This window comes from Mustelus asterias, chromosome 27 (assembly GCF_964213995.1).
Source record: "Mustelus asterias chromosome 27, sMusAst1.hap1.1, whole genome shotgun sequence".
Lineage (NCBI taxonomy): Eukaryota > Metazoa > Chordata > Chondrichthyes > Carcharhiniformes > Triakidae > Mustelus > Mustelus asterias.
In genome coordinates this window covers 6,704,349-6,730,668 of record NC_135827.1, presented here as the reverse complement: position 1 = coordinate 6,730,668, position 26,320 = coordinate 6,704,349, and the positions used below count along the sequence as shown (strand labels likewise).

General features: G+C 46.7%; 1 protein-coding gene across 8 annotated transcripts in view; it reads left to right on the top strand.

Annotated features, from left to right (window-relative positions):
- Positions 1–26,320, top strand: part of LOC144480067 (CMP-N-acetylneuraminate-beta-galactosamide-alpha-2,3-sialyltransferase 4-like) — a 186,324-nt gene that overhangs the window by 36,173 nt on the left and 123,831 nt on the right. For 2 of the 8 annotated variants that reach the window (XM_078199257.1, XM_078199249.1), the window contains exon 1: positions 22,908–23,117. The exons of 5 other annotated variants lie outside the window; for them this stretch is intronic. The gene's annotated coding sequence lies outside the window, so the exon portion shown is untranslated. Of the gene's footprint in view, positions 1–22,907; positions 23,118–26,320 lie in introns of those variants that run through there. One more of the 8 variants, XM_078199253.1, reaches the window with a different exon arrangement.

Here is a 26,320-nt window from a genome sequence, read left to right as displayed (position 1 = left end):
TGCCCCCTTGTAATAGCTCCATCCACCCAAGGAAATAGTCTTTGAACGTTCACTCTATCTATCCCCTTCATCATTTTATAAAGCTCTATTAAGTCTCCCCTCAGCCTCCTCCGCTCCAGAGAGAACAGCCCTAGCTCCCTCAACCTTTCCTCATAAGACCTACCCTCCAAACCAGGCAGCATCCTGGTAAAAATCCTCTGCACTCTTTCCAGCGCTTCCACATCCTTCTTATAGTGAGGTGACCAGAACTGCACACAATATTCCAAATGTGGTCTCACCAAGGTCCTGTACAGTTGCAGCATAACCCCACGGCTCTTAAACTCCAACCCCCTGTTAATAAAAGCTAACCCACTATAGGCCTTCTTCACAGCTCACAGATCACAGAATCACAGAAGCCCAACAGTGCAGAAAGAGGCCATTTGGCCCATCGAGTCTGCACCGAACACAATCCCACCCCGGCCCTACCCCCTTATCCCTATATATTTACCTGCTAATCCCTCTAACCTACGCATTTCAGGAGACTAAGGGGCAATTTTAGCATGGCCAATCAACCTAACCCGCACATCTTTGGACTGTGGGAGGAAACCGGAGCACCCGGAGGAAACCCACGCAAACACGAGGAGAATGTGCAAACTCCACACAGACAGTGACCCAAGCCGGGAATCGAACCCGGGACCCTGGAGCTGTGAAGCAGCAGTGCTAACCACTGTGCTACCGTGCCGCCCTATCCAATTGAGTGGCAACCTTTAGAGATCTGTGGATATAGACCCCAAGATCTCTCTGTTCCTCCACAGTCTTCAGAACCCTACCTTTGACCCGTAATCCACATTTAAATTAGTCCTACCAAAATGAATCACCTCACATTTATCAGGGTTAAACTCCATTTGCCATTTTTCAGCCCAGCTTTGCATCCTATCTATGTCTCTTTGCAGCCTACAACAGCCCTCCACCTCATCCACTACTCCACCAATCCTGGTGTCATCAGCAAATTTACTGATCCACCCTTCAGCCCCCTCCTCTAAGTCATTAATAAAAATCACAAAGAGCAGAGGACCAAGCACTGATCCCTGTGTTAATGTGTGTTATACTGCTACACTAACAATGAGACATTTCAGAGGGGACATTTACTTCAGATGTGTGCCAATGCTTGAAAAGTCAAATTCACGCCCTTAATGGCTTCATCCTCCCTTCTCTCCAACCTCCTCCAGCTCTACTAAGCCCAACAAAAATATCTCTGTCACTCCAGACTTGTCTCTTGTGCACCCCTCCTACATTCACCTCATTGAATACACTTTCAGCTGCTTAGACACCGCACTCTGGAATCCCCTCTCGAATTCCTTCTGTCTCTTCACTCGTCTTTTCTTAAAGAATATCCTTAAAACTCACCTAACTAATCAACTATTTCATCATTCCTGCTGATAGCATTAAGGCGGAGGTGAGGAGAAATTCTTTCTCTCCGAGGGTGGTGAGTCTCAGGAGTTCTCTTCCTCAAAAGACAGTGGAAGAGGAGCCTTTGAATGTTTTCGAGGCAGAGGCAGCTAGATTCTTGATTAACAAAGGGGTGAAAGGTTATTGGGGTCAACAGGAATGTGGGATTGAGGTTACAATCAGACCAGCCATGACCTTATTGAATGGCAGAGCAGACTCGAAGGGCCTGCTTCTGCTCCTCATTCTTTGACCAAAAGCTTGGTCAAAGAGGTGGGTTTTAAGGGGCATCTTAAGGGAGGAGATGTCGAGAGGTTAGGGTGGGAACTCCACAGCCTTGGGGCCGAGATAGCCGATGACAAAGTTCTAAGTTGAAGAAACTACAAAAATGTAAGTTGTTGTTGTAGCCACACCGGAAACGGTTTTCATCGAAACGTAGGAGATACAACAAAAACTGAGACCACACTTGCTGATTGGCCTCACTCTTAAGCTTGAGTTGTCTACCGTGCATCCCAGTTTGCTGACAATATCTAGTTTAAGTTCTTCAGGTGGGATTTTAACGGCCCTGCTTGGGCGAAATCACACAATCCCGCCTCAGGCCAATGGAGATTTCTGTTCTGGGAATCTCGCCCGCCCTGGGTGATGTGGAAGGGTGTCGCCCTTCCTGTCAAACACTTGTCCGAATCTCTGTTTAAATGATTCTGCAGTTTCTGCAGCCAACTAGATTGGAGTATTCAGCTGGTCTGCCCGCATCTACGAAGAGAGCTTCAAGTTAAGGTCCTCGGATCAGAATTCTGATGAGGCTGTGCTGTTGTGAGTTTGGAGTGGGGCGGGGGGCGGGGTTGGGGTGGTGGTTGGGGAGTGGTTGGGGGTTGGGGTGGTGGTTGGGGGGATGGAGTGTGGTCATTCCGAAGGGTAGAGACTCACTGAGCAGCCCCTGTCACACTTATTGCCCTTACCGCTCTCAGAAAGCCCATCCCCATTAAACCAGTGTTCATGCCAAGACTATAATTTTCAGACATATTTCGTGACACAGAGACTGATCAGTGAGTGAAATAATGTGACTGGAATGCTGTTTAATTGCCGGTGACGGCACTGATTTACTGTGTACGTGTGACTCCCTTCCCTTCCCCCTCTGCTCCCAATTAGAAAGATGGATTTGCAGTTACAGCACGTTGCATTGCTTCAAGCCCTTTGTCACCAATGAAATGTAGTCATTGTTGTAATATAGTTCAGCCAATTAGTTCACAGGAAGATTCCACAAACAGCAATGAGATAATCAACTGGAATATCTGCTTCAAAAAATGTCAATCATGGGATAAATATTGGCCAGGACACTGGGCAGAGCTCCCTAGCTCTCCTTCAAAGTAATGCCATGGGATCGGGGCTACACAGTGGCACAGTGGTTGGTACTGCTGCTTTGCAGCGCCAAGGACCCGGGTTCAATTCCTGCCTTGGGTGACTATTGGTGTGGAGTTTGCCCATGCCTGCGTGGGTTTCCTCCGGGTGCTCCGGTTTCCTCCCATGCTCCAAAGACGTATAGGTTAGGTGGATTGGCCATGATAAATTGCCTCTTAGTGCCAGGGGGATTAACGGGGTAAATATAGGGCCTGGGTGGGATTGTTGTCGCTGTCGGCTCAATGAGCCGAATGGCAGTGTAGGGATTCTATGATTCTATGACCATCTAAGAGGTAAAACATAGCATCTAAAAGGCAGCAGCTTCAACAGTGCAGCATTTCCTCGGCCCTGCACCAGCCTAGATCATGGGCTCAGGTTTCTGGAGTAGCAATTGAACCTGCAACTGTCTGGTTCAGAAGTAAGAGTGTTACCCACTGAGCCACACTGACACCCTTCGGGAGTTGGGTGGGTGTGAAGACCTGTTGTTGGCCACAACAGCTGCCTCAGGGGCTGCAGGCCACTGTATGAAACTCCTGGACTGAGTCCTACTGACACCAGGCGCCAAGAGGCAAATCAACAATTGGGTATTGTGATATCTGTTGTAACATATGAGCCTCTTTATCTGAACTCAATCGATGCTTGTCTAAATTACAGGATAAATTATTCATTTCTGACCAACTTCATGTTTCTGCGAATGTTTCCAAGTCCGTCGCATCTTCAAAAGCTTTGGGAGGACATAATGCCTGATCATCTCATCCTTAAAGTTGTCCTCCCAGTTCTTAATCTCCATTTTTAGCAATTACCCTTCCAGCTGTCTCTCTTTAATAATATATTATTAACTGTAAGCTTGCCTACACTCTGTAATTTGCAAGATCCCATTGACCACTGACACAGGGTTTTCTGAAGGGATTCAGGTCCAACTGTTTTGGTGATACCCACGCTGTGGCACAACCATTGCTTTACTTTGTAAAACTCTGGGCACCAATTCTAGCTGGCAGTCTGCTTTTGGCTGCTGTGAGGTATAGAATCAGCTACTGCTCCAGAAACGAAGCCCAAGATTAAATTCAATTAAATTCATTTGAAACCCACTGATTGGCTTCCAATCCGTTCGATCCTGGTGTTATCTGGATGCTGTTTGCAGAGATCAGGTTGTTAGCAGCAGTACTCTTTGAGTCCCCCACAATGGGGAAGGGTGAAGGGGAGGCTGACTGTAACTGGACAAGGCCCGAACCAGTGTCTTATACACTAGTACATCTCTGGTCTTATATTTTATAGCAAGAAGTCTCACAACACCAGGTTAATGTCTAACAGTTTGATTTGGAATCATGAGCTTTCAAAGCGCTGCTCCTTCATCAGGTGAGTAGCCAGTCACCTGATGAAGGAGCAGCACTCTGAAAGCTCATGATTCCAAATAAACCTGTTGGACTTTATCCTGGTGTTGTGAGGCTTCTTAAGTGCACACCCCAGTCCAATGCTGGCATCTCCAAAGATGTGCAGGTTAGATATATGGTGGGAGATATAGGAGGGATGTCCGAGATAGGTTCTTTACTCAGAGAGTGGTTGGGGTGTGGAATGGACTGCCTGCTAGTGGAGTCGGACACTTTAGGAACCTTCAAGTGGTTATTGGATAGGCACATGGAGTACACCAGAATGATAGGGAGTGGGATAGCTTGATCTTGGTTTCGGACAAAGCTCGGCACAACATCGAGGGCCGAAGGGCCTGTACTGTGCTGTACTGTTCTATGTTCTATGTTAGGTTTATAGGCCATGCTAAATTGACCCTAGTGTCAGGGGGATTAGCAGGGTAAATGTGTGGGGTTGCGGGAATAGGACCTGGGTGGGATTGTGGTCAGTATGGACTCGATGGGCCGAATAGCCTCCTTCTGTACTGTAGGGATTCTATGATTCTATAGGGATAAAGGGAAAGACTCTTAGTACGGTAGAGGATCAGAAGGACCTTGGGGTCCGGGTCTATAGGACTCTAAAATCGGCCCCACAGGTGGAGGAGGTGGTTAAGAAGGCGTATGGTGTGCTGGCCTATATCAATTGAGGGATTGAGTTTAGGAGTCCGGGGATAATGATGCAGCTATATAAGACCCTCGTCAGACCCCACTTGGAGTACTGTGCTCAGTTCTGGTCGCCTCATTACAGGAAGGATGTGGAAAAGATTGAAAGGGTGCAGAGGAGATTTACAAGGATGTTGCCTGGATTGAGTGGCATGCCTTATGAGGATAGGCTGAGGGAGCTCGGTCTTTTCTCCTTGGAGAGATGTAGGATGAGAGGAGACATAATAGAGGTGTATAAGATGTTGAGAGGCATAGATCGGGTGGACTCTCAGAGGCTTTTTCCCAGGGTGGAAATGGCTGCTACGGGAGGACACAGGTTTAAGGTGCTGGGGGGTAGGTACAGGAGAAATGTTAGGGGGACGTTTTTCACACAGAGGGTGGTGGGCGAATGGAATCGGCTGCCGTCAGTGGTGGTGGAGGCAAACTCAATAGAGTCTTTTAAGAGACTCCTGGATGAGTACATGGGACTTAATAGGATGGAGGGTTATAGGTAGGCCTAAAAGGTAGGGATATGTTCGGCACAACTTGTGGGGCCGAAGGGCCTGTTTTGTGCTGTAGTTTTCTATGTTTCTATGTTTCTATAATATGGCAAAGATTAGTGGTCAGCCAGAGGATTGGGAAAATTTTAAAATCCAACAAAAGATGACCAAAAATAATAAAGAGGGAGAAGATAAATTATGAGGGTCAACTCACAAGTAATATAAAAACGGACAGTAAGAGCTTCTTTAAATATATAAAAAGGAAAAGAAAGGCCAAAGTGAACAGAGGCCCCTTGGAGAATGAGAGTGGGGAAATAATAATGGGGAATCAAGAAATGGCAGAGAATTTAATCAAATACTTTGCATCAGTCTTCACAGTGGGAGACACTGACAATATTCAAAAATACTAAATCAGGGACAGAACAGGAGGGGAAGATCTGGAAATAAATATAATAAAAATCACTAGAGAAAATGTTCTAGGGAAACTAAACTGCTGTGTAAAGGCTGATAAATCCTCTGGACCTGATGGATTTGTATCCCAGGATATTAGAGGAAACAGCTACAGAGTCGGTGGATGCACAGGTAGTAATCTTCCAAGAATGCTTAAATTCTGGAAAAGTCCCAGAGGGTCTGAAAACTGTTATTGTATCACCTTTACTCAAAAAGGGAGAGAGGCAAAAAAAACCAAGTAACTATAACCAGGTAGCTTAACTTCTGTTATTCAAAGAACAAAGAACAAAGAACAATACAGCACAGGAACAGGCCCTTCGGCCCTCCAAGCCCGCGCCGCTCCCCGGTCCAGGATTGAATCCTGAATCCAGGATCCCCGCCCAATTTTCCAGCCTATCTACATCCTAGTATCCTATCCACCGAGCTGTCCCTCACAGCTACGATGCTTTGTTCATCACAACCTATTAACTCACCCCCACCCCCCCCATTCCAGACCATGTGATCTCCAGGGAGAGGCGAAAACCCAGAGTGAAAACCCCAGGGCCAATATGGGGAAAAAAAATCTGGGAAATTCCTCTCCGACCCCCTGAGGCGATCGAAACGAGTCCAGGAGATCACAATGGCCCTGATCGGAAAATGCTTCCCAACCCTAGTCATTTCCACTTCCACGAACACCATATGAATTCCCTGCCCCCGAGACAGGTTCCCAACTATCCGCAGTCTCGCTCTGTACTGGCACCAGCAAGATGATCATAGAATGAAGCCTTGAAACGAGAAACAAGGAACAATTAGCCCGCGCCGCTCCCTGGTCCAAACTAAACCACTCTTTTGTATCCCTCCATTCCCACTCCATTCATATAGCTGTCTAGATAAGTCTTAAACGTTCCCAGTGTGTCCGCCTCCACCACCTTGCCCGGCAACACATTCCAGGCCCCCACGACCCTCTGTGTGAAATATGTCCTTCTGATATCTGTGTTAAACCTCCCCCCCTTCACCTTGAACCTATGACCCCTCGTGAACGTCACCACCGACCCGGGGAAAAGCTTCCCACCGTTCACCCTATCTATGCCTTTCATAATTTTATACACCTCTATTAAGTCTCCCCTCATCCTCCGTCTTTCCAAGGAGAACAACCCCAGTTTCCCCAATCTCTCCTCATAACCAAGCCCCTCCATACCAGGCAACATCCTGGTAAACCTCCTCTGTACTCTCTCCAAAGCCTCCACGTCCTTCTGGTAGTGTGGCGACCAGAACTGGACGCAGTATTCCAAATGCGGCCGAACCAACGTTCTACACATCTGCAACATCAGACCCCAACTCTTATACTCTATGCCCCGTCCTATAAAGGCAAGCATGCCATATGCCTTCTTCACCACCTTCTCCACCTGTGACGTCACCTTCAAAGATCTGTGGACTTGCACACCCAGGTCCCTCTGCGTCTCTACACCCTTTATGGTTCTTCCATTTATCGTGTAGCTCCTCCCTACATTATTCCTACCAAAATGCATCACTTCGCATTTATCAGGATTGAACTCCATCTGCCATTTCCTTGCCCAAATTTCCAGCCTATCTATATCCTTCTGTAGCCTCTGACAATGTTCCTCACTATCTGCAAGTCCTGCCAGTTTTGTGTCGTCCGCAAACTTACTGATCACCCCAGTTACTCCTTCTTCCAGATCATTTATATAAATCACAAACAGCAGAGGTCCCAATACAGAGCCCTGCGGTACACCACTAGTCACAGGCCTCCAGCCGGAAAAAGACCCTTCCACTACCACCCTCTGTCTTCTATGACCAAGCCAGTTCTCCACCCATCTAGCCACCTCCCCCTTTATCCCATGGGATCCAACCTTTTTCACTAGCCTACCATGAGGGACTTTGTCAAACGCTTTACTAAAGTCCATATAGACAACATCCACGGCCCTTCCTTCGTCAACCATTTTGGTCACTTCTTCAAAAAACACCACCAGGTTAGTGAGGCATGACCTCCCTCTCACAAAACCATGTTGACTATCGTTAATGATAGGAATACTTGTTATACAGAGGAACAGGGGATCCAGGGGATCGCTGCTCTGACTGCTTCTCACCCCTTCTAGCCATCACCCACGTATCATCATTTCTAGGACTAGCTACCTCCCTGTAGCTTCTATTTATAGCTGCCTCTGCCTCCCGAATGATCCTGAGTTCATCCAGTTCCAGCTCCAGATCCCTAACACGGTCTTCAAGGAGTTGGAATTGGGAACACTTCCTGCAGATGTACTCAGCCGGGACACTGGTGTCCCTCACCTCAAACATCCCACAGGAGGAACATTACACTGCCTGCACTGACATCCCTGCTACTTCCCTTACTCAGAAACAAAAGAGGGAAAAAAAAGCTTACTTGCTCACTCCGAGTCTTTTTTTTTAGGTTAGAGGAGAGGGGAGGGTGGGAGACTCTACACATGTAAAGTCTCGGGTTACCTCCCCGTTCAAATTTATTGGGCAAAAAAAAACCTTCCCAGGCCTCCCCGCGGCCTACTTCCGGTTTCTTGTTTATCTTACATAAAGGAAGATATACTGGCATTGGAGGCAGTCCAGAGAAGGTTCTCGAGGTTGATCCCGGGTATGGAGGGATTTCCTTAACAGGAGAGATTGAGTGGGTTGGACCTGTACTCATTGGAGTTTAGAAGAATGAGAGGTGACCTTATTGAGACATCTAGGATTCTCGGGGACTTGATAGGATGAATGCTAAGAGGTTATTTCCCCTTGTTGGAGAGTCTAGGACCAGAGGGCATAATCTTGGAGTAAGGGATCACCCATTTAAGACAGAGATGAGGAGGAATTTCTTCCCTCAGAGAGTAGTGATCTATGGAATTCTTTTACCGTAATGACCTATATTAAGTATATTCAAGGCTGAGATAGACAGATTTTTAACCAGAAAAGGAATGAAGGATTATGGGGGTAAAGTGGGAAAGTGGAGTTGAGGATTATCCTATCAGATCAGTCATGATTTCATTGAATGGCAGAGCAGACTCGATAGGCCGGATGGCCTACCTCTGTTCCTATGTCTTAATGTCTTATGGTCTTATTCCACAAAAAGTTATGGATTCAGTACTGAGACATGCAGGATCCGATTGGAAACAGCCTTTCAGTCATAAGACCTCCCATCAATCATCACTCTTTTTCTGCTGTACCTAAGCCAATTTTGGATCAATCTTCCAATTTGCTTTGGATTCTCACTTTTCTGACCAGTCTGTCTTGTTGAAAGCTCTGCAAAAATGGACCATGCCAAAAACACTTTCTCCATCAACCCTCCTCCAAATATTCAATCAGATAGTTAGTCAGATATGATCTTTCCTGAGCAAATATACAGACGGCTGTTGATTAATATGCGTGTGTGTAAATGACACTTTATACTGTCCTTCAGCTAGGCTAACTAGCCTTCAGTTGTTTGGGCTATCACTTTGTCCCCTTTCAATTAATACACTGTTAGTAGTCTGTAGTCTTCTGGCACCATGCCTGTAGTAAGAGATTGGAAAATGATGGTTACAACCTTCATTATTTTTTCCTTTGTTTCTCTTAAGAGCCTTGGATACATTTGATCCAGAGCTGGCTATTTACCTACTATCAAAGGTGCTAAACCCCTTAATATTCTTCTCTCATTGTAGTTGTTCCATTCAATAATTCACACATCTCTGAACTACAATGTCTGCATCTACACTCTCTTTTATGAAGGCAGACATAAAGGGCGAGATTTTCTGGTCACGCTCGCCCCAATGCTGGAAATCCCCGCCCGAGGTCAATGGACCCCTGCATGGTCTGCCCCCGCCTGCTACGATTCCCATGGTGGGCAGGATGGGAAAATTCCACCCAATGTATTCATTGAGAACCTTGCCCAAGTCTTCACCTCCACACAGCCATGGAGAGTCCTGAAATCCTAAGGGTGTCCATTTTTAGGGACCAGACCAGAAACTCCAAGGTATATTATGCAGTTAGCCTGGACCCAAACTTTTCCTTTGGATTTTGGCATTAGGGTGAGCATAAGATGTTTGCTCCGGGTATGATTCAAGTGACCCACTTGGAAGCTTTTATCAAAACAAACTTTTTTTAAGAACACAGTTAGAATACAGCAAGAAGAATAAGCAAACCTTTTACTAATTAAAATACTTAAACGTGACAAAGTATAATTCTTAACAACTAGCAATCTCTATTGTTCCAATTTAAAGCAATATCCCCACAGACATACACCTTTCTTCAGAATTAGTTAGCACAAATGAACAAGTATGCTCATATGGTGCTAGATTTCCAGTCTTTTAACACTTCTGGACAGAGATCCAGACAGCAGTTTCCAGAGAAGGATATAACCTCAAACAGCAAGACTTCAGAGAATTAAACCTAATCTCTGGCAGCTCTCAGTCTCCAGACTTCAGGGATAGAAAGGGATATCTCTCTCTCTCTGCAACTTCCAAAACAGGAACCAATCTTAAGTTCCCTGTGTAAGCCTCGCTCCATCCTGTTACATGACCCTATCTGTCAATCAACCTAATCAAGTCCAACTCTGCAAAATCCCAGGGGAAATGCTAAAAGCAACAGAACAGCATAGCCCCAGATTAAAACAAACATTCTCGCAATTAGAAGCAATTATGCTGCTGCAGTAACAATGCAGGAAGGGCACTGATGATACAAAAAAACTGCTAAACAGACCTTGCACCAGAATCATGACTAAAATGCGTTTCTCGTGGGAACAATATTGTCAGTCTATTCAAGTTAATATTAGGGTTGTTGAAAGCTCCAAGTTACTGTTTGTTTTTGACTGAGTTTTCCCTCTGGCCTCCTTTCCCTTGTTAGATGGTAATGGGCTGTGTTGACTTTGAAACCTCTGTCAACAGGATGTGAATTTCGAATTACTCCCTATGTCTGAAAAATAAACTTGTTCCCAGGGGCAAAGACATAAGTCCAACGTGGAGAGAAGTGGAGAAATATTTTTGTCCACTGCTTATGATAAAAAGCATTGAAATCCACCAGGAATTTCAGGAATGTTGTTGTTTCAATCTATGAATGTTCAATTTGAGGGATTCAATCTCGGGATATTGAGAAGATCGGACCAGCCATGATCTTATTGAATGGTGGAGCAGGCTTGAGGGGCCGAGTGGCCTCCTCCTGCTCCTAGTTCATATGTTCATATGCAAACAAACAACATAGGGCTTCATCTGTCAAGTCCCTCCCTTCCCAAGCTACATGCTACACAATGGCAAATTGTGTCATTTAGTTCCTTGAACTTAATAAAATATCCTAAGGTATTTCACAGGCATGTTATCAAACAAAATTTGAAAAAATAAATCGGCCATCAGACAAAAAATTCACAGATTGAAATAAGGAGATAGCGAAACAGGCAGAAAGTGAAAAGTGTAGGTTTTAGAGAGTGTCTTCAAACAGAAGAAGGGGGTAGGGAGATTCGGGGAAGGAATTCGAACAGTTTAGGATTGAGACAGCTGAATGCATGGCCGCCAATTAAACTGGGGATACACGCGGGTGGTCAGAATTGGGGGAAAATGGAGATCTCGGAGGGTTATGGGGTTACAGGAGCGACCACCAGTTAATGAACAACAACAGGTTTATTAACATTTACAGTTATGTACAGGGTGCTACGATCGATATTCTCATTCTCAGCCCTACGATCAATCTCACTGCAAAAACCCACTCTCTGCCTCGAGGTCATTGCCCTCATTCCCCATTGGTCGATCAGGTTACACGGCCCTTCCGATGCTGCCTCTTAAAGCGGTTAGCCACTACAAGGAGGTAGCACAGATGTAGGGGATGGTGAGGCCATGAGGGATATGGGAACAAGGATGAAAGTTTTAATATTGAGCATTGCCAAAGTTCTGAGCCAATGTTGATCAATGAGCGCTGGGGTGAGGGGGTGAAGATGTGTGTGCAGGGTAAGGACTTTGGATGAGTTCAAGAAATGGAGGTATATAAGGTCATGAGAGGCATGGATAGGGTGAATGCACTCAGTCTTTTTCCCAGGGTTGGTGAATCGAGAACTATAGGGCATCGGTTTAAGTTAAGAGGGGAAAGAATTAATGGGAACCTGAGGAGCAACTATTTTTACACAGAGGGTGGTACGTGTGTGGAATGAGCTGTCAGAGCAAGTGGTTGAGGCAGGGACATTGACAACAGTTAAAGGCATTTAGACAGATACATGGATAGGAAAGGTTTAGAGGGATATGGGCCAAATGCAGGCAAATGGAGTTAGCTCAGATGGGCATTTTGGTCAGCAGGGACCAGTTTGGGCTGAAGGGCCTGAACCGTTCCATTGATTCTATGATTCTATGATTAGATGGTCAATGACGAGAGGGTGATTCAGAGTTCAAGCAGCAACACAGTGGTGGTTATATATATATATATATATTGTTTAAGTGGCCGAGCTGCAAGAAAAGAAAAAGGAAGTTGCAAAGAATACAGAAAGCTGCAATTTTCATACAGTAACCAGACCAAGGAGGTGAATGAGGATTCCCCTCACACACTCAAGCACTCACTCCTCAACAAACCTCTATCCTTTTTATGGAAACCTTCCTCTCCGTAGCAATCCATTGTTTGATTGATCGCTCCTCAACACGCTTATGTTTGTACTTAAATACTGCACAGAAATGACTACACAATGTACTCAGCAGAATCAGGCCCGGGGCCCAGAGGCAATTCGTCAACACCAGGACATAATGTTCGAAACAAGTGAGGTTTATTTAACTGCAGGGGCGAACAAAACTATCACAGCGCACACCTTCCAGCAATATCGAGTCTCGTTCTTCCCTCGTTCCTTTTCTGCCTCCTATTTCTCTCCCTTTAATTCTGCCAGGAGGGGAGGACTTCTGAACTGACCCCAGAAGATATCTTAAAGCTATACCGCCTCAGCTCAGCCATTCTAGCATTTTATACAATGGCCGGAATTGTACTGGTATGCCCGCCCCGATTCCGGGGGAGGGCGCGGCTCGGAGAACGGGATTCTCCGTTGGCCTCGGGCAGGATCGTATGAAGCTCGGGCGCGCGTGCTGGTAAAATCCCGCCCAATGTCTTAAAGCTATACCACAATGGCAGATACTGATCCCTCAGAAGTCTATAGTGAGCCAGAGGCTTAATGAGTGATTCTTGTTAAAGAATCAACATTCAGGAGAGGGGATCACATTCCCATGTGCTGGCCGAGCTCCCTGCTCGATTGGAAAGGCATTTGGTTTCAGGGATTAAAGCCAGTGTGCAACCCAAGCCATTTCTTCTTCTCCCATATCCGTGTGATGTGTTGCCAGCCCTTGTAGATTCTCCTGAATAATTCTATTTGTCCATTTGATTGTTGAAATTCCTCTTCAACTATCTCTATAGTTACATTCTTGAAGCAGCAAGTTTGTGCTCAGGTGCATTATGGAATGTTCAGACCCCTTCAATAACTTTGGATGTTACTGCCCCGGGCAGTTTGCTATCCCCCGCTGGAGGATGAGCTCCAGGGGAAAGACTGGAATAAACTGAGTCTGAACACAAGCCGTCCCATGGAGTCTCCAACTAGGAATTCCACTCCCAGAACTCATTGGACAATGTTTGGCTCCTGTGGTTTGATTTCAGCTGTCAGAGGGGCTACTATGGCGATGAAGTCTGGGATCTAATGTCGATAATCTCAAATGAGGCCCAGACAAGTTCTTACAAATTTCTTGCCAGAGGTTTGGGCCATTTCCTAATAGTCTGTAACTCTGTCAGGTTGGAGCTTAACTACTTTGGCAGTTCTGTGTGAGCACTATGATTGAATCACTCCCCAATCTGTGGACATAGAACATAGAACAGTAGAACATAGAACAGTACAGCACAGAACAGGCCCTTCGGCCCACGATGTTGTGCCGAGCTTTATCTGAAACCAAGATCAAGCTATCCCACTCCCTATCATCCTGGTGTGCTCCATGTGCCTATCCAATAACCGCTTAAATGTTTCTAAAGTGTCTGACTCCACTATCACTGCAGGCAGTCCATTCCACACCCCAACCACTCTCTGTGTAAAGAACCTACCTCTGATATCCTTCCTGTATCTCGCACCACGAACCCTATAGTTATGCCCCCTTGTAACAGCTCCATCCACCCGAGGAAATAGTCTTTGAACGTTCACTCTATCTATCCCCTTCATCGTTTTATACACCTCTATTAAGTCTCCCCTCAGCCTCCTCCGCTCCAGAGAGAACAGCCCTAGCTCCCTCAACCTTTCCTCATATGACCTACCCTCCAAACCAGGCAGCATCCTGGTAAATCTCCTCTGCACTCTTTCCAGCGCTTCCACATCCTTCTTATAGTGAGGTGACCAGAACTGCACACAATATTCCAAATGTGGTCTCACCAAGGTCCTGTACAGTTGCAGCATAACCCCACGGCTCTTAAACTCCAACCCCCTGTTAATAAAAGCTAACACACTATAGGCCTTCTTCACAGCTCTATCCACTTGACTGGCAACCTTTAGAGATCTGTGGATATGGACCCCAAGATCTCTCTGTTCCTCCACAGTCTTCAGAACCCTACCTTTGACCCTGTAATCCACATTTAAATTAGTCCTACCAAAATGAATCACCTCACATTTATCAGGGTTAAACTCCATTTGCCATTTTTCAGCCCAGCTTTGCATCCTATCTATGTCTCTTTGCAGCCTACAACAGCCCTCCACCTCATCCACTACTCCACCAATCTTGGTGTCATCAGCAAATTTACTGATCCACCCTTCAGCCCCCTCCTCTAAGTCATTAATAAAAATCACAAAGAGCAGAGGACCAAGCACTGATCCCTGCGGCACACCGCTAGCAACCTGCCTCCAATCCGAAAATTTTCCATCGACCACCACCCTCTGTCTTCGGTCAGACAGCCAGTTACCTATCCAATCGGCCAACTTTCCCTCTATCCCACACCTCCTCACTTTCATCATAAGCCGACCATGGGGGACCTTATCAAACGCCTTACTAAAATCCATGTATATGACATCAACTGCCCTACCTTCATCAACACACTTAGTTACCTCCTCAAAAAATTCTATCAAATTTGTGAGGCACGACTTGCCCTTCACGAATCCGTGCTGACTATCTCGGATTAATCCGCATCTTTCTAAATGGTCGTAAATCCCATCCCTAAGGACCCTTTCCATCAATTTACCAACCACCGAAATAAGACTAACCGGTCTATAATTACCAGGGTCATTTCTATTCCCTTTCTTAAACAGAGGAACAACATTCGCCATTCTCCAGTCCTCTGGCACCATCCCCGTGGACAGTGAGGACCCAAAGATCAACGCCAAAGACTCTGCAATCTCATCCCTTGCCTCCCACAGAATCCTAGGATACATTTCATCAGGCCCAGGGGACTTATCGACCTTCAGTTTATTCAAAACTGCCAAGACATCCTCCCTCCGAACATCTATTTCCTCCAGCCTATTAGCCTGTAACACCTTCTCTTCCTCAAAAACATGGCCCCTCTCCTTGGTGAACACTGAAGAAAAGTATTCATTCATCACCTCGCCTATCTCTACTGACTCCATACACAAGTTCCCACTACTGTCCTTGACCGGCCCTAACCTCACCCTGGTCATTCTTTTATTCCTCACATAAGAGTAAAAAGCCTTGGGGTTTTCCTTGATCCGACCCGCCAAGGACTTCTCATGTCCCCTCCTAGCTCTCCTAAGCCCCTTTTTCAGCTCATTCCTTGCTAACTTGTAACCCTCAATCGAGCCATCTGAACCTTGTTTCCTCATCCCTACATAAGCTTCCCTCTTCCTTTTCACAAGACATTCCACCTCTTTTGTGAACCATGGTTCCCTCACTCGGCCATTTCCTCCCTGCCTGACAGGAACATACCTATCAAGGACATCCAGTATTTGTTCCTTGAAAAAGTTCCACTTTTCATTCGTTCCTTTCTCTGACAGTTTCTGTTCCCAACTTATGCCCCCTAATTCTTGCCTAATCGCATCATAATTACCCCTCCCCCAATTGTAAACCTTGCCCTGCCGTACGGCCCTATCCCTCTCCATTGCAATAACAAAAAACACCGAATTGTGGTCACTATCTCCAAATTGCTCTCCCACAACCAAATCTAACACTTGGCCCGGTTCATTTCCCAGTACCAAATCCAATGTGGCCTCACCTCTAGTCGGCCCATCCACATATTGTGTCAGGAAACCCTCCCGCACACACTGCACAAAAACTGCCCCATCCAAACTATTTGACCTACAAAGGTTCCAATCAATATTTGGAAAGTTAAAGTCCCCCATGACAACTACCCTGTGACCCCCACACATATCCATAATCTGCTTAGCAATTTCTTCCTCCACATCTCTATTACTATTTGGGGGCCTATAGTAAACTCCTAGCAACGTGACCGCTCCTTTCCTATTTCTAACTTCAGCCCATATTACCTCAGTGTGCAGATCCCCCACGAAGTGCCTTTCCGCAGCCGTTAAACTATCCTTGATTAACAATGCCACTCCTCCACCTCTTTTACCACAAGCACTGCTGCCTCACAGCACCAGGGACCCGATTCCCGGCTTGAGGTTCTGTCTGTGTGGAGTCTGCACGTTCTCCTCGTATCTGTGTGGGCTTCCTCCGGGTGCTTCAGTTTCCTCTTACACTCCAAAGATGTGTGGGTTAGGTGGATTTGCCATGCTAAATTGCCCCTTAGTGTCAGGGGAATTAGATGGGGAATTGCATGGGTTTATGGGGATAGCGCCTGGATGGGATTGTTGTCAGTGCAGGCTTGATGGATCGAATGGCCTCCATTCTGCACTGTAGGAATTCTATAATTCTATGAAATGGGAATTGCTTCATTTTAGCCTCCTTATTGGAAGGGGTCTATTGCTTTTGCTGCACCTTTTGAGGGTGTTCGCTTCCAGTAGGAGAGACTGCTTCCAGCTTCCTCTTCATTTTTGAGAATTGGCCCATCACATTTCTCAAAGGACTATTCAGTTCCTCCCATTTATTCCTAATAAAATTCACAAATCCTTGGGACCGGCTCACAGAGAGAAACTCGAGAGAGGAAATCCCAGTGGAGGACTAGATGTAGAACATCTTGAACCACAAACATAAAGCTTGGGAACAAGGGCCCAGCTCCCGCCATTCCTGTCTGCTTGTCTCTCAGCATATTTTTCAGTTTTATTGAAAGGTTCAACTAACGACTAACCCATCGACCTGAGGATAATATATTGGATTGGAGAGGGTCCAAGCGCAGGCATGGGGATTGTCATGTATGATTACCCTGGTTCAGGTGAGTCAGGCAGCACGTTAACGTCATGCTGCCTACTCATCAACATGATTGTAGCGTGCAGCACAGAACTGTCTGCACACCCTGTAAGCTGCCCAGTACATGTATGACTAACACACTGTAATGTGGAGATGCCGGCGTTGGACTGGGGTAAACACAGTAAGAAGTCTCACAACACCAGGTTAAAGCCCAACAGGTTTATTTGGTAGCAAAATCCACTAGCTTTTGGAGCGCTTCCCCTTCGTCAGGTGAGTGGGAGTTCTGTTCACAAACAGGGCATATAAAGACACAAACTCAATTTACAAAATAATGATTGGAATGCGAGTCTTTACAGGTAATCAAGTCTTAAAGGTACAGACAATGTGAGTGGAGAGAGCGTTAAGCACAGGTTAAAGAGGTGTGTATTGTCTCCAGCCGGGACAGTTAGTGAGATTTTGCAAGTCCAGGCAAGTCGTTATGGGGGTTACAGACAGTGTGACATGAACCCAAGATCCTGGTTGAGGCCGTCCTCATGTGTGCGGAACTTGGCTATCAGTCTCTGCTCAGCGACTCTGCGCCGTCGTGTGTTGTGAAGGCCGCCTTGGAGGACGCTTACCCGAAGATCAGAGGCCGAATGCCCGTGACCGCTGAAGTGTTCCCCAACAGGAAGAGAACACTCTTGCCTGGTGATTGTCGAGCGGAGTTCATTCATCCGTTGTCGTAGCGTCTGCATGGTCTCCCCAATGTACCATGCCTCGGGACATCCTTTCCTGCAGCGTATCAGGTAGACAACGTTGGCCGAGTTGCAAGAGTATGTACCGTGTACCTGGTGGATGGTGTTCTCACGTGAGATGATGGCATCCGTGTAGATGATCCGGCACATCTTGCAGAGGTTGCTGTGGCAGGGTTGTGTGGTGTCGTGGTCACTGTTCTCCTGAAGGCTGGGTAGTTTGCTATGGAGAATGGTCTGTTTGAGGTTGTGCGATTGTTTGAAGGCAAGAAGTGGGGGTGTGGGGATGGCCTTGTGAGATGTTCATCTTCATCGATGACATGTTGAAGGCTCCGGAGAAGATGTCGTAGCTTCTCCACTCCGGGGTAGTACTGGACGACGAAGGGTACCCTGTCCACCGTGTCCCCTGTTTGTCTTCTGAGGAGGTGGGTGCGGTTTTTCGCTGTGGCGGTCGGAACTGTCGATCGATGAGTCGAGCGCCATATCCTGTTCTTATGAGGGTATCTTTCAGCGTCTGGAGGTGTCTGTTGTGATCCTCCTCATCCGAGCAGATCCTGTGTATACGGAGGGCTTGTCCGTAGGGGATGGCTTCTTTAACGTGTTTAGGGTGGAAGCTGGAGAAATGGAGCAACGTGAGGTTATACAAAGAGCAAAGAACAATACAGCACAGGAACAGGCCCTTCGGCCCTCCAAGCCCGCGCCGCTCCCCGGTCCAGGATTGAATCCTGAATCCAGGATCCCCGCCCAATTTTCCAGCCTATTTACATACCAATATCCTATCCACCGAGCTGTCCCTCACAGCTACGGTGCTTTGTTCATCACAACCTTTTAACTCACCCCCACCCCCCCATTCCAGACCATGTGATCTCCAGGGAGAGGCGAAAACCCAGAGTGAAAACCCCAGGGCCAATATGGGGAAAAAAATCTGGGAAATTCCTCTCCGACCCCCTGAGGCGATCGAAACGAGTCCAGGAGATCACACTGGCCCTGATCGGAAAATGCTTCCCAACCCTAGTCATTTCCACTTCCACGAACACCATATGAATTCCCTGCCCCCGAGACAGGTTATCCGTGGGCTTGCAGTACAGTGAGGTGCTGAGGTGACCGTCCTTAATGGAGATGCGTGTGTCGAAGAATGCAACCGATTCCGGATTAAGTTGATGTTTCTCTACACCCTAGCTCTGACTGGAACACTACATTCTGCACTCTCTCCTTTCCTTCTCTATGAAGAGTATGCTTTGCCTGTATAGCGCGCAAGAAACAATACTTTTCACTGTATGCTAATACATGTGACAATAATAAATCAAATCAAATTAATAATCAGGCTTGGCATGATAAGTGGCAAGTAAAACTCATGCCAGACAAATGTCAGGTAATGACCATCTCGAACATGAGAGAATCTAACCACCACCCCATGACATTCAATGGCATTATCATCACTGAACCCCCCATTATTAACATCCTGGAGGTTACCATTGATCAGAAACTGAACTGGATCAGCCATACACGTGGGGTCTGCAGAAGCATGTACATACAGTCGCTGACTCCCTCAACCAATGGGTATCCTACTAGCCTGCCCACTGCGTGTACCCGCTCCTCTTATTTGTCTCTGCTCAGAGAGAAAACAAGGAAATCCTCGCTCTTGGCATAGACAGGGCCTCTGTCACCCACTTGATGCAATGCCAGATGGCAAACTTGGAAATGTTGATCTGGAGGGCTGTGCTGGTGGAGAACTTGATCTGATTTGATTCCAAGCTCATTTCCCTGCGTGGCTGCAGGTTGGATTGCAGGAGATGCCACAGTTCAGTGACAACCTCCTTGCTGATCCGTAGCCACCGCAGAGACTGAGACCTCACTCCTGGCTGGGCGGGAGGTGGGAGAAGTGCTCCCTGGAGACTCTGAGTGAGAATGGCCTTCTATTGAGAATCTCATCCTCCTCTCTCTGCTGTCTGTGCTCGATGTCCCTGCCTTCCTGTGACGGCTGCCCCCATCGCTGAGAGCGGGGCTTTCTCCAGACAGGTTTGTTAACACTTCTGACCTTCCTGCCAGTTTGCAAAACATTTCCGTCACATCCCTGTGGCTCTCAGCTCAGTGCTTCCACTCACTCTGCTGCAGCTAAAGAAAGTCCAATTGCGAGGTTTTGTGACCATTTCCTTGTTCAGCTCAGAGTGATTAAGGCAGGTGCAAACAGGAACTGTGAGATTGTCAGCTCGCCTGGAAAATAAGTGTCAGGTGCCGTATGATGCCATAAGCTGCCCTCTCTACATGGCATGCTTCTGGCCCACATGCTTGTGCTCACATCCTTAGATCATGCTAACATCATGTTAACATGATGCTTGAGAATGAGAGGGCACAGATTTAAAGTGATTTGCAAAAGAAGCAAATGTGATGTGAGAAAAAACTTTTTCACAGAACAGGGTGGTTGGGGTCTGGAATGCACTGCCTGGAAATGTGGCGGAGGCAGATTTAATTGAGGCATTTAAGAGGGCATTAGATGATTATTTGAATAGAAGCAATGTGCAGGGGTACAGGGAAATAGCAGGTGAATATCACTAGGTGCTCATTCAGGGAGCCGGTGCAGACATGATGGAATGAATGGCCTGCTTCTGTACCATAACAATTCTGTAATACTGTGTGGGCTGTACCGTGAGTGGTGTAAACCACTGGCCATTGTCTCTGGAGTTCTGGGCTGATGCTAGTGCTACAGAGCTGAATGTTTCAGCCTTACTCTTTTAACGTTGCAGATGAATCTCCCATTAGGTTGGATATCAACCCAAAGATCTCTACTCTGAAAAGCACCCCGACCAATTCCTCAGCAACATCTTCTGATACCAGTTTCTGCGAGAGAATAGCTTCTGGATATGTGGTGGCATTATCTGTGATTATTAGAAAAGCTGCTATCCACTGACAGGCCTTCCCAATAGTCCCACTTGGTCCATAGCAATTCCTTTGTAAAATATATTGATTATGGGATGTATCTTTAATGATTGGTAGGTAATATATATTATGGGATGAATTTAAAAGGGTATATATAACTGGGAGGTATGTATTGTTAGTTGCAATGTGGTTGACAATATATAGGTAGTTGATGTTTTCTCTTTTATTCTTTCATGTGGGTATCGCTGGCAGGGTCAGCATTCATTGCCCATCCCTAATTGCCCTTGAACTAAATGGCCCGCTGGGTCATTTCAGAGGCAGGGCAATCAATTGTCGCAGATAACATTAACTTTGACCTGGGGGCCCATTGGAACGGTGGAGGAGGGGGAGGGGGTGCGAGGGTTGTAAGAGTAAAGTGGTGGCAGGGGGCTGGCGGCGCTCATTTAGAGTTGTGAGAGGGTACAAGCAGAACCAGAGGAAGCACTGTGGGGGAGATGTCATCCCGGACAGCCTGGGCACGGGACAGTATGCTCATTAAACAGGACAATCCCATGAAATAATGGGCGGTTGGTCACCCTATTCAGGGGCAATCAAGAGTCAACCACATTGCTGTGGGTCTGGAGTCACGTGTCATAGAATCACACAGCGCGGAAAAGGCCTTTCGGCCCATCGAGTCTGCACCGACAATAACTATCACTGAAGGCGCACCAATCCCATTTTCCTGCACTTGTCACATATCCTCGAATGTTATATTTCAAGTGCTCATCCAAATGCTTTTTGAAGGTTGTAAGGTATCCAGCCTCCACTAACTTCCCCGGCTGTGCGTTCCAGATTCCCGCCACCCTCTGAGCAAAAAGGATTTTTCTCAAAGACCCTCTGAATCTCCTGCCCGTGACCCTAAAACTATGCCCCTCATGATTGACCCCTCAACCAAGGGGAGCGGCTGCTCCCTACTCACCATGTCCGTATCCCCCATAATCTTATACACCTCAATCATGTCCCCCCTCAGCCTTCTCTGCTCTAGAGAAAACAATCCAAGCCTATCCAGTCTCTTCTTATCGCTCAATCGCTCCATCCCAGGCAACATCCTGGTGAATCTCCTCTGTACTTCCTATGGGGGGGGGCCAGACCAGGTAAGGACGGCAGATTTTCTTCCTCAAAGGACACTCATGAACCAGATTTTTTTAAAAACAACAATGGTTTCAGAGTTCTTTGCTTTTGTCTGCAGATTGAATAGTCAAATTGCAACATGGTGGCACAGGCGTCAGAGAGGGTAGGGCCTGGGTGGGATTGTGGTCGGTGCAGACTTGATGGGCCGAATGGCCTCTTTCTGTGCTGTAGGGTTTCTATGATGAGTGTGGGGGATTTTCACAGTAACTTCATTGCAATGTTAATGTAAGCCTACTTGTGGCACTAATAAATAAACTTGAAAAAATACTTATTGTCACATTTATTAGTATAAGTGAAAAGTATTGCTTCTTGCGCAATACAGACAAAGCATACTGTTCATAGAGAAGGAAAGGGGAGGGTGCAGAATGTAGTGTTACAGCCATAGCTAGGGTGTAGAGAAAGATCAACTGAGTGCAAAGTAGGTCCATTCAAAAATCTGATGGCAGCAGGCAAGAAACTGTTCTTAAATCTGTTAGTACGTGACCTCAGATTTTTGTATCTTTTTCCCGATGGAAGAAGGTGGATAAGAAGGTGATAAGTAGGGATAATAGGGCGGCACAGTGGTTAGCACTGCTGCCTCACAGCGCCAGCGACTCAGATTCAATTTCGGCCTTGGGTCAATGTCAGTGTGGAGTTTACATGTTCTCCCCGTGTCTGTGTGGGTTTCCTCCGGTTTCCTCCCACAATGCGCAGTTTAGGTGGATTGGCCATGCTAACTTGCCCCTTAGTGTCAGGGGGATTAACAGAGTAAATACGTGGGGTTACAGGGATGGGTGGGATGCTCTTTCGGAGAGTCGGTGTAGACTCGATGAGCTGAATGGCCTCCTTCTGCACTGTAGGGATTCTATGAGGTATCAGGGTTAATAGAGTGAAGGATGCTATGTTATTCATAAATAGGGATTGTAATGAAGTGGATTGTGATTGGTGTGTGATTTACGCAGAGTTATAATTCAGACCTACACGATGGGATTGCATGCAATGTCCCTCTGGGCGGGTGAAACCCAATTATATATTGAACTGATGAACAAAGCATGAGGCTTGCTGAGCTTCTGTCTCTGTGATGTACTCAGTGTGAGTCGCTCTCTCGTGGACAGTTGAGTGGGTTCAGGCTGGGAGTGGGAGCACAGCTTCCCTGTCTGTCTCTGTGGCTGTGTGTATGTGAGGGAGAGGTTTGAATTTGAATCCAGCCTTTGTTGTGTCCTGCTGCCCCGGGAACATTGCTGTGTGTGTGTGTGTGATGCACTGCGTTCACTGAGTGAAGGGAGCGCACACCCAGGCTGCCTCGCTGCGTGGATGAAGGTGGGTAAAATACCCCTTTTTTCTGTTTGTGCTTTCTGAGGTCTATTCCTATTCCCAGAGCGGGAACTCTCCCTCTGCTTTCTCTCTTGGCTATTGCAGAATAATCCAATCGCTCCCACTAAACTGAACCTCTCTGTTCCCTGGGAGTTGAGCCACTTTCCCCGATCAGTTGGTTAGCGTCTGGATTCCTGGACATAGTCCGGACTCCAGTGTGTATTGATTCATGGTCGCTCCTATTCCTGTGTTTAAACCCCCCCGTCCCCTCCCCTCTCCACAGCATCACCTCCTGCCTCTGCTGCATTATGACACAGAGGGTTCATCCTGGCGTCGAAACGAGAACAAGCCATTTGCAAAGGGGCTCTCCCTGTTTTACTGAACGGATTTTGGGGCCACTTAAGGGTTCAGATTAGCAACAAAAAAGAGTCCCCTTCTTCTCTCCCCGGCCCCCAGGCTTTAGCAGATTTAAGCAGTCGTGAACTAGACCATTCACAGCTAAGGAGTCAGAGGATCCAATCTTGCTCAGTAACAGGAATTTTCTCTCTTCGACGTGTTTGCTGACATTAGGAGCTGTAATTTTTATGTAGCAGCCTCTGGGCCAAAGACTCTGAGAGTCCTCAGCCGTCTCATGTCTGGTTGTTGGTTGTTCCTTTCTGGAGGGACTTGGTGAAAGGTCCAGATCCTTGTGGGTGACCAGGGGCGAGGGCATGGTCCCTGAATACTGAGGCTGGCATTCGAACAGGTCACTCGTGTCTGGATAGAGGGGCCACCAGTTCAGGGATCAGCCCCAGTGAGGGGAGGCTGGAGAACAGGTTCTAAATACTGGGTTGGCATTTGGGTACTTGCCTCTGTAGAGTCCCTACAGTGCAGAAGGAGGCCATTGAACCATCGAACCTGCACAGACAACAATCCCATCCAGGCCCCTTCCCTGGAATCCCACATGTTTATCCTGCTAATTTACTCTGACTCTGAATTTTGCATGACCAATCCACCTAACCTGCAAATCTTTGGTCTGTGGGAGGAAGCCGGTGCACCCGGAAGAAAACCACGCAGATGTGGGGACAATGTGCAAACTCCACATATACAATCACCTAGGCGGAATTGAACCCATGTCCCTGGCACTGTGGGTTAGCAGTGCTAACCACTGTGTCACCATGCGTGTTGGTCGTCCCATTGCACTCCCTCCTGTGTTCCCACTGTAAAGGACTCTGGCCGTCAATGCCCACTTAATCACACTCCCAAAGATATGCAGGTTAGGTTGATTGGCCATGCTAAATTGACCCTAGTGTCGGGGGATTAACAGGGTAAATGTGTGGGTTTACGGGAATAGGGCCTGGGTGGGATTGTGGTCGGTGCAGACTTGATGGGCCGAATAGCCTCCTTCTGCACTGTAGGGATTCTATGATTCTATATGCCCATCTCGGAGATGATACTTTCATGTTCAATTGTTCTGTGTTTGATAGGTGAGTCTGTTTTCGATTGATGCTCACTATGCTCAATTGATTAAGTCTGGGTGTATATTCAGGGAAAAGTCAAGAGTTGCTTGTCCGAGAGTCGGGGCAGACTCGATGGGCTGAATGACCTTTTCTGCACTGTAGGGATTCTATGGTTCTTGAAGCAAAAAGCTGTAAGCATAAAGCAGACATTTTAAAGCTGTTGTGAATAAAAGCTTTATGTACAATTAGTGCATCTGTACGTAGCTCTGAGATATAAAACATGTAACGGGTACAATAGAAATAGGAAGCATGAGGAAGGCGATGGGAAATCACCTCAGGCGCCCTCCTTTGTAAAGTAGCTGATGAATCATGTGTGAGGCATGAGTTAGCAGCTGCCCCAAAGGCAGAACACATTAAGTGAATAAACTTTATTCATGAAGAAACAATAAACAGCAAATTAACTGCAAACAATTGCCAGCCCCGTAGTGAGAAAGGACATTTTAGATATTTTATGTGTTTTGGGAATGTTTATTGCGTTTCGGATGCTGACACTCTCTTTGTTGGTGTCTATGTTTGAGGTATTCTTGTTTCATAGTAAATGTGAGCAGAATGGGAATTGTGTGTTTGCTGGCAAGGTGAGCTTATATTGTCAGATGTGACTGTCATCAGTCTTAGTGGGTGCTTCAGTGCATTTTGTAAATGGTACACCACGGTTGCCGTGTGTGTCGGTGGTGGAGAGAATGAATGTTTGTAGATGGGGTCCCAATCAAATGGGCTCCTATGTCTTGGATAGTATTGAGCTTCTTGTAGGTTGTTGGAGCTGCACTCATCCAGGCAAGTGGCGAGTACTCCATTACACTCCTGACTTGTGCCTTGTAGATGGTGGATAGGCTTTGAAGAGTCTGGAGGTGAGTTGCTCACAGTAGTATTCCAAGCAACTGACCTTCTCTTGACCAGCCCTGTCCAGGTTCTGGTCAATGATAACCCTCATGGCGTTTTTAATGTTTTTTAAAATTAATTTGTGGGCCATGGGTATTGCTGGCTGGCCCAGCATTTATTGCCCATCCCTAGTTGCCTGAGGGCAGTTGAGAGTCAACCACATTGCTGTGGCTCTGGAGTCAGACTGGGTAAGGACAGCATTACTAAAGGACATTAATGAACCAGATAGGTTTTTCCAACAATCGACAATGGTTTCACGGTCATCAGTAGATTCTTAATGCCAGATATCTGTTATTGAGTTCAAATTCCACCATCTGCTGTGGCGGGATTTGAACCCGGGTCCCCAGAACACTAACTGAGTTTCTGGATTAATAGTCTAGAGGTAATACCACTAGGCCATCGCCTCCCCAACGGTGCTCAGCAATGGTAAAACCATTGAAGCAGCAATGGTTAGATTCTCTTTTGTTGGGGTTGGTCATTGCCTGGCAGGAATGTTATTTTCCCGATGTCAGCCTAAGCCTGGATATTGTCCAGGTCTTGCTACATTTGGACATGGACTGCTTCAGTATCTGAGGAGTCGTGAATGGTGTTGAACATCCTTCAATCACCAGCGAACAAACCCATTTCTGACTTTATGATGGAAGAACATAAGAACATAAGAAATAGGAGCAGGAGTAGGCCATCTAGCCCCTCGAGCCTGCCCCGCCATTCAATAAGATCATGGCTGATCTGAAGCGAATCAGTTCCATTTACCCGTCTTCTCCCCATATCCCTTAATTCCCTTATCGATCAGAAATCTATCTACCCATGATTTAAACATATTCAACGAGG